The following is a 7,336-nucleotide window of genomic DNA, read 5'->3' on the forward strand; positions in this document are numbered from 1 at the left end:
ATGGCATCTTAGATGTATATGACTTTCTTCTTTCAGACAAATCCAATTGGAGGTAGATTAAAAATTGTCCTGGTTCTTCCAAGCTTTATAATGGCAGTGAATGGCTGTTATTTTTCAATAGTCCAAAAGAAGTCCCAATAAAGTGCATCAATTCATAATAAAACATGCCTCACATGGCTCCGGGGGGTGAATAAAGGCCTCCTGTAGTGAATCCATGCGCTTGTGTAAGAAAAATATCCAATTTTTAAAACTTTATACACAGTAACCTCTAGTTTCCGCTAACTGTCATATGCGCGTTCACAATAAAACGCTGTTCCGGCGGATGACGGAGGACGTCGGCGTAGTGCATGCGCCGCTGAGAAGTGACAAATGCAGAGAAGCACAGAGGAGAGAGCAAAACAAAACAGCGCTCACGAATTAGAAGTATAAAACAAGGATTTGTAAAGAAGAATGTCGGAGGAGTTCAATATAAGCCAAGAGGAGACTGGTTTTCCTGCTAAAGTAAGGACACTTTGCTTCTGTAAACAAACGTTGGTTCTCGCGAGACTAGCATATTCTCACCGGAGCTTACGCTACGCCGACGTCCTACATCATCCACTGGAACAGCGTTCTGTTGTGAACGCGCGTTTGACAGTTCAGCCAAGTTCACACTACAGGATTTTAAGCCCGATTTGCAAGTTAACGAGCTCACCGACAGGTCAGGCTGTGATTGGGGGAAAACCATCGGGTGATCAGCGCTCAGCAATCTTTATGTGTGAACTACTCAACGATTAATCAAAGAGGCTCGCCGACACCAAACAAATATCTAGCAAGCTAAATATCTGGACCGGTCAGCGACGAGCTTCAGACATTCGTAATCTTCACAAACGAATCATTCCATTCATTAAGAACAGCATTGCACACAAATACAGGACAATCCTTAAAGGGATAGTTCACCCAAAAATGAAAATTAGCCCATGATTTACTCACCCTCATGGCATCTTAGATGTATATGACTTTCTTCTTTCAGACAAATCCAATTGGAGGTAGATTAAAAATTGTCCTGGTTCTTCCAAGCTTTATAATGGCAGTGAATGGCTGTTATTTTTCAATAGTCCAAAAGAAGTCCCCATAAAGTGCATCAATTCATAATAAAACATGCCTCACATGGCTCCGGGGGGTGAATAAAGGCCTCCTGTAGTGAATCCATGCGCTTGTGTAAGAAAAATATCCAATTTTTAAAACTTTATACACAGTAACCTCTAGTTTCCGCTAACTGTCATATGCGCGTTCACAATAAAACGCTGTTCCGGCGGATGACGGAGGACGTCGGCGTAGTGCATGCGCCGCTGAGAAGTGACAAATGCAGAGAAGCACAGAGGAGAGAGCAAAACAAAACAGCGCTCACGAATTAGAAGTATAAAACAAGGATTTGTAAAGAAGAATGTCGGAGGAGTTCAATATAAGCCAAGAGGAGACTGGTTTTCCTGCTAAAGTAAGGACACTTTGCTTCTGTAAACAAACGTTGGTTCTCGCGAGACTAGCATATTCTCACCGGAGCTTACGCTACGCCGACGTCCTACATCATCCACTGGAACAGCGTTCTGTTGTGAACGCGCGTTTGACAGTTCAGCCAAGTTCACACTACAGGATTTTAAGCCCGATTTGCAAGTTAACGAGCTCACCGACAGGTCAGGCTGTGATTGGGGGAAAACCATCGGGTGATCAGCGCTCAGCAATCTTTATGTGTGAACTACTCAACGATTAATCAAAGAGGCTCGCCGACACCAAACAAATATCTAGCAAGCTAAATATCTGGACCGGTCAGCGACGAGCTTCAGCCAGTGAGAGAGCAAGGCATGTGTTGAGGTCAGCGGAAGGAAAAACAGCAGCAGCAACATGGAACAAGTTTGGACAAGAAATGAAGCAATATTTTTCAGAACAGATCATCACTAATTTCAGCGCTAATTTCTTCTCAACCTCCATTTTCAAATAGCTCCTGTTTCACGTGTTGTTTCACGTCATTCCCGTTCCACTCCTCGCGTGTGTTTTCGTGACAAAACGTGGTTTGGGGACCAGAAAGAGACGTTGGGTGACAGAGATGTTGACTGCTCGTGTAGTGTGTGACCCCTGTTGCGGATCATTTACGCTGTGTTACGTAGTGTACACAACAAACCGTGAGCCGTGTGAGGCCGTTTTTATTATGGATGGATGCGCTTTATTGGACTTCTTTTGGACTGTTGAAAAATAACATCCAGTCACTGCCATTATAAAGCTTGGAAGAGCCGGGACATTTTTAAATATAACTCCGATTGTATTCGTCTGAAAGAACACCTAGGATGGCTTGAGGGTGAGTAAATTGGGGTAATTTTCATTTTTGGGTGAACTATCCCTTTAATGTTTCTGAGCAAATATGTCAGATTATTCCCAATGACAGTTTTCCTTTTTTTATGATGTTTAGGATATTAGTACTGTTTATTGAGACTGGACTATCAGCTCTGTGTTTCTGTTATTGATTTTCTTTTGTCCGAAAGCATTTCAGGTTTACCAAAGGTTGACATGCCCTGATAAAGCACCGTTTGTGTTGTATTAATATTGACAGCCTCCCAGTAACTATAGTTTACAGTCACAAGTTTTAACATTAGCATCATTTTTGGCTTGTGTCTTTTGATTTTAGTCCTATAAAACATGATCACTGAAATGAAGGGCAGATACTTCAGTTTGTAGTACTTTATAGTTTTTAGTAAGCTAAAGCTGGACTTTTGCGAAGAAAGAAAAATCTTTAAGATGATGTGATGGGGTCAGTTTGATACGAATACATCTTCGGAGTATTTAGGACATGAGTCTTAAAGCACTCTGAGCCTGGACTTTAATTGTATAAAACTGTACATAGTACCAGTTCTTTAATGAATTGCATTTATTTCCTTTAAAAATGTAACATATTCCTAAATTCCTCTGTAACTTGACCAATACTGTGTTAAACAGGACATGCAGTGAAGACTCTGACTTTACTGACTGGACCTCAGTATACTGTTTTCCTTTTTTTACTGTACTAAATATGCCACACAAAGAAATGATTAATAATACTGATTCCAAAAACAACTGAGTGTGTATGAGTGTGTGCTGTATGTATCTTAAAACTGTATCTTTGTTTTGCTTTTTTCCAGATTTTTTTAAATAAATGCACAAAGTGTAATACGTTCCACAAGGTGTCATTTTTCTCTTCCCAATGATAGACGATCTAATATATTTCTACTCTGCAACCACTTTCTTTCCACATTTACTTTGAATGCATTATTTTACATTTTTAGCTGATATATACTATACATGCAAATATGATTAACAATGAAATAAATAATTGTCAAGTTGACATGGTTAGGTGAGCTTTTGTAATTTAGTAAATGTCATTGGAATAGATTCCTATTAATGAAACACTGAAATGATCTGAACTGATCTCATGAAGTTCTTGTTTGTTAGCTTGGTAAAATGTTACAGCTGTAACCAGTCATACAGTGAGTGATATTCAAACCAACAGGAGATTGCGTTATGGTGGGTTTTATACAACAGTTCTACAAGAAGTGTCACCTAGTCTATTTTTACTCCACCATCATAATAGAATGGTGCATGTATTCAGAAGACTAATTGACTGATGGTTCCTTTAAGAATTTCCTATGGGGTTTCAAAATGGGGCTCCCTCTCGAGACGGCCTCTCAACATTGTGTGATCGTTTTCACGCTTTGGAGAACTCACTTTCTCCGAAATGCTGAAGCCTGATTGAATTGCACTATTTTGCCTGCAATAGCCAATGGTGTTCGAGTTTCAACCCGCGACCTTCGGGTTACAAGTCCGACTCTAACCATTAGGCCACGACTGCCCCGAAGCCATTATTGTATTCATTAAGGAAAGTATTAAATAGACATTACAAAAATTAGCTTTACAAAGAAATATTTTATTTGAACAGAATTTATTATAAACTTTTAGGCTACAATGGCCTAACATAAACTGTGGAAAATAAAAGAAGATAATTTGAGAAATAACTCCGTTCATATAATGAAAGTCAACCATAACCAAAACTGTTTGTTTACCCGCATTATTCTAAATAAAAATAAATAAATAAATTTTTTTTTTTAAAAAGGAGAGGAAGAAGTCATCCAGGTTTGAAAGGACATGCAGGTGAGTAAATAGCCGCGTTTCCATTACCCTTCAAATTGCTAAAATTGAAATTGCGATTTGAAAATATAGCCAGGAAACAAGTAAATTTTGCAAAACTCCCATATGTCGCAAAAAAGTTTTTATGCTCGCATGAGGTGGTTTTTCAGGCAATTCGAAAAGGAATATATTGCAAAACTGCAATGGAAACAGTTTTTTTTCACATTTACAGGTCATCTGGTGTACGTAAAAGTCAAATGGTCATTCTTTAATGTACTGTAACCTCCAAGAAACACTTCATATGTGGCCGGGATAACCCCTTATTTACACTGCACACGTCTGCAGCGCATTACGGCTCCAACACGGCCACTGGCCTCTTCTAGTCAAAGTTTGTGTTTATAGCAGCTGCGCCGCAGCACGTTTCACAAACGGCCCAGAAGCGTCTCTCCATGCTGCTTTGCTAAAGATACACGCATGCGGCAAGGAAAAGTTAGGTTTTAGTCGCATAACATCGGTTAATGGAAATGCCGTCATGTTGCAACAGTTTTTTTTATCAACATTCATAAAATATCGCAAAAGTTTTGCGCAAATCTATAATGGAAACCCGGCTAATGATAACAGAATTTAAATTTTTGGGTAAACTATCCTTTTTTAATTATTATGGAAATATGTGATTTGAATCAGGTGTGGTAAACAAGAGTGACATGCAAAATATGCAAAACTTTGCAAAGCTTTGACATATTTACACCAAACTTTGTATGTGCTATTGTCACATCACACTGACCAGGCCACATCATTTTGGTAACAGTGCCACCTATTGGTCAAGAGTAGTAAATCATTCATTAACCATTAAAGGGATAGTTCACCCAAAAATGAAAATGTGATGTTTATCTGCTTACCCCCAGGGCATCCAAGATGTAGGTGACTTTGTTTCTTCAGTAGACTACGCCAGAGCGCGTACAAAAATACGGGACACACAGGCCTAATAACTGCTGAAATGTTTGCGGAGCAAATCTCAGGTCAGTCTGAGCGCTCATGGTACACACGGTGCGTACAGCTGTACACCTGCAGGCGCCACTGCATATCACTACCCCAGCTGATAGCTACTTTATGGAGCCTGCTCTAGTTTTCTTAGTCTAGTCACAGTCTTGCCTTGCCTGCTTTCCTGTGTTCAGATTCTTGCCTGTGTATTTTGGATTACCCTTTCGTCTTGCCGTTCGGACTCTGTTTGCCCCTGCCTGGACTATTGCGAGTACCTGGATTATCTCTCTTTGTCTTGCCCTGTTGGATTACGTTCGCCGTCGATTGACCTACGCCTGTTTACTGGACTACTGTTTTGTCTTGCCCTCGATATACCTGTGTGCCATTGTCTGACCCTAGCCTGTTTTGGCCACGTCTTTAAATAAAGCTTTGCAAATGGATCCGCACGCCTCTCAACCGGTTCACTCCGTAACAGGTGCTATAGGCCTGTGTGTGTTTTTACTGGTTATCATTATGAATGCTACTATGGAAGACCAAGGGTTAATTTTAATAACTCAAACAGTCAGAATAATTACATTTCACCATATAAAAATGAGGTTGTTATAATTTACAGATGTTACTGTTTTTGATAATGAACATGAATTTACATCTGCATCCTAACAGATGTAATCCTGCATCCTCAAGCTACTGTCAAATTGTGCATTTCATTTCTAAGAGACAAAAAAGTAATATTACTAATATTGCAGCCTGCACTACAAACTGTGCTGAAGACACATTCAATCAAAGTCATGCAACACAAACCTGTTTCATGATTTGAAACAATATCACTCATCAGAGCAGGGGTCACCACACTTGGTCCTGGAGGGCCGGTGTCCTGCAGAGTTTAGTTCCAACTTGCCTCAACACACCTGCCTGGAAGTTTCAAGTATACCTAGTAAGACCTTGATTAGCTAGTTCAGGTGTGTTTGGAGCTAAACTCTGCAGGGCACCGGCCCTCCAGGACCAAGTGTGGTAACCCCTGCATTAGAGCATTTAGAAACTAGGATATTCATTTTTCAATTAAGATATTTATTTTGTTAAGGAAAAATGACTGGAAAAGTGTCAAGAATTCAAAGAAGTGAAGTGTTTGTCATGTTCTGGCTTCTACAACTTTCACTTAGGAGCAAAAATCTGCCTTTAAACTTGAAAGAAATAAAAGTTAGAAATTTATTGTGATAATTATCGTTATCAACTGATATGACATTTTTTTATTGTGAAATTATTTTGGCCATATCACCCAGCCCTACTTTTAAGGGAACTGACTGACTTCAGAAACGTTTCGATGCCATTTTTATTTATTGCCTGATAAAGTAGCATTTATGAACACAGTGCCTCTTTGTGTACAGCCGTCACCGGGGAAACTGTATTTCTGCAGTTCCAAAAGCACCTCCTATTGGCAGAGAATGAATTTGCATTTGCAATAAGACTGTTTGTTGTTTATGTTCTGATTAACACAAAAATCCACCCATGATTTTACGCAGCAAACACGTAGATCTGTAAATGTGAAAATATGGTTTAAAGGCTGAAATGTGATGTTTATCATTTTATGAGACTTTTTTTTTTTGTGAAAACCTGTATCTAAGCTGTAAACCATGATATCGGTTTAATATGTTACTAGACATTGCTCTATCCTGTTCATACCATATAAATTTAATTTCTGCAGATCTTAAAAAAGGTAACAAAAAAAAAAGCCTTAAATTTGATTTTGAAAATCCTGCAGATACCCTGTAGGCCTAAATAGTTAAATAAAATTCCTTCCTTGATATTTGTTGATATTTGTGTTTTGAAAAGGAGGACAGACTGCATAGGGCCCAGAGGTTGAAAGGGGCCCGGAATGGGGGTCCAGAAAACTCAGTGGATGGGTGTAGCATGGGTCAAGGAAGAACACAGTACATTCTGACCAGGGGCGGTTCTAGACCCTTTTTATGGCACTTTTCCACTGCATGGTACGGCACAGTACGGTTCACTTTTGGGGGGTTTTCCACTGGGTACAGTACCTGGTACCTGGTAGTTTTTTCAGTACCACCTCGTTTGAGGTTCCAAGTGAACCGTACCTTTACCAAAACGTGACGTGTAAACTCTGCTGATCACTGATTGGCCGGAGAGAATTGTCACTACCTGCGTCATTGAACTTGCGACACAAGACACAACAGACCCGCTAGATTTAAATCAGCACAGCCAGCGAAGG

The sequence above is a fragment of the Sinocyclocheilus rhinocerous genome, unplaced genomic scaffold (assembly GCF_001515625.1).
Source record: "Sinocyclocheilus rhinocerous isolate Xijiao unplaced genomic scaffold, SAMN03320098_v1.1 scaffold2705, whole genome shotgun sequence".
Lineage (NCBI taxonomy): Eukaryota > Metazoa > Chordata > Actinopteri > Cypriniformes > Cyprinidae > Sinocyclocheilus > Sinocyclocheilus rhinocerous.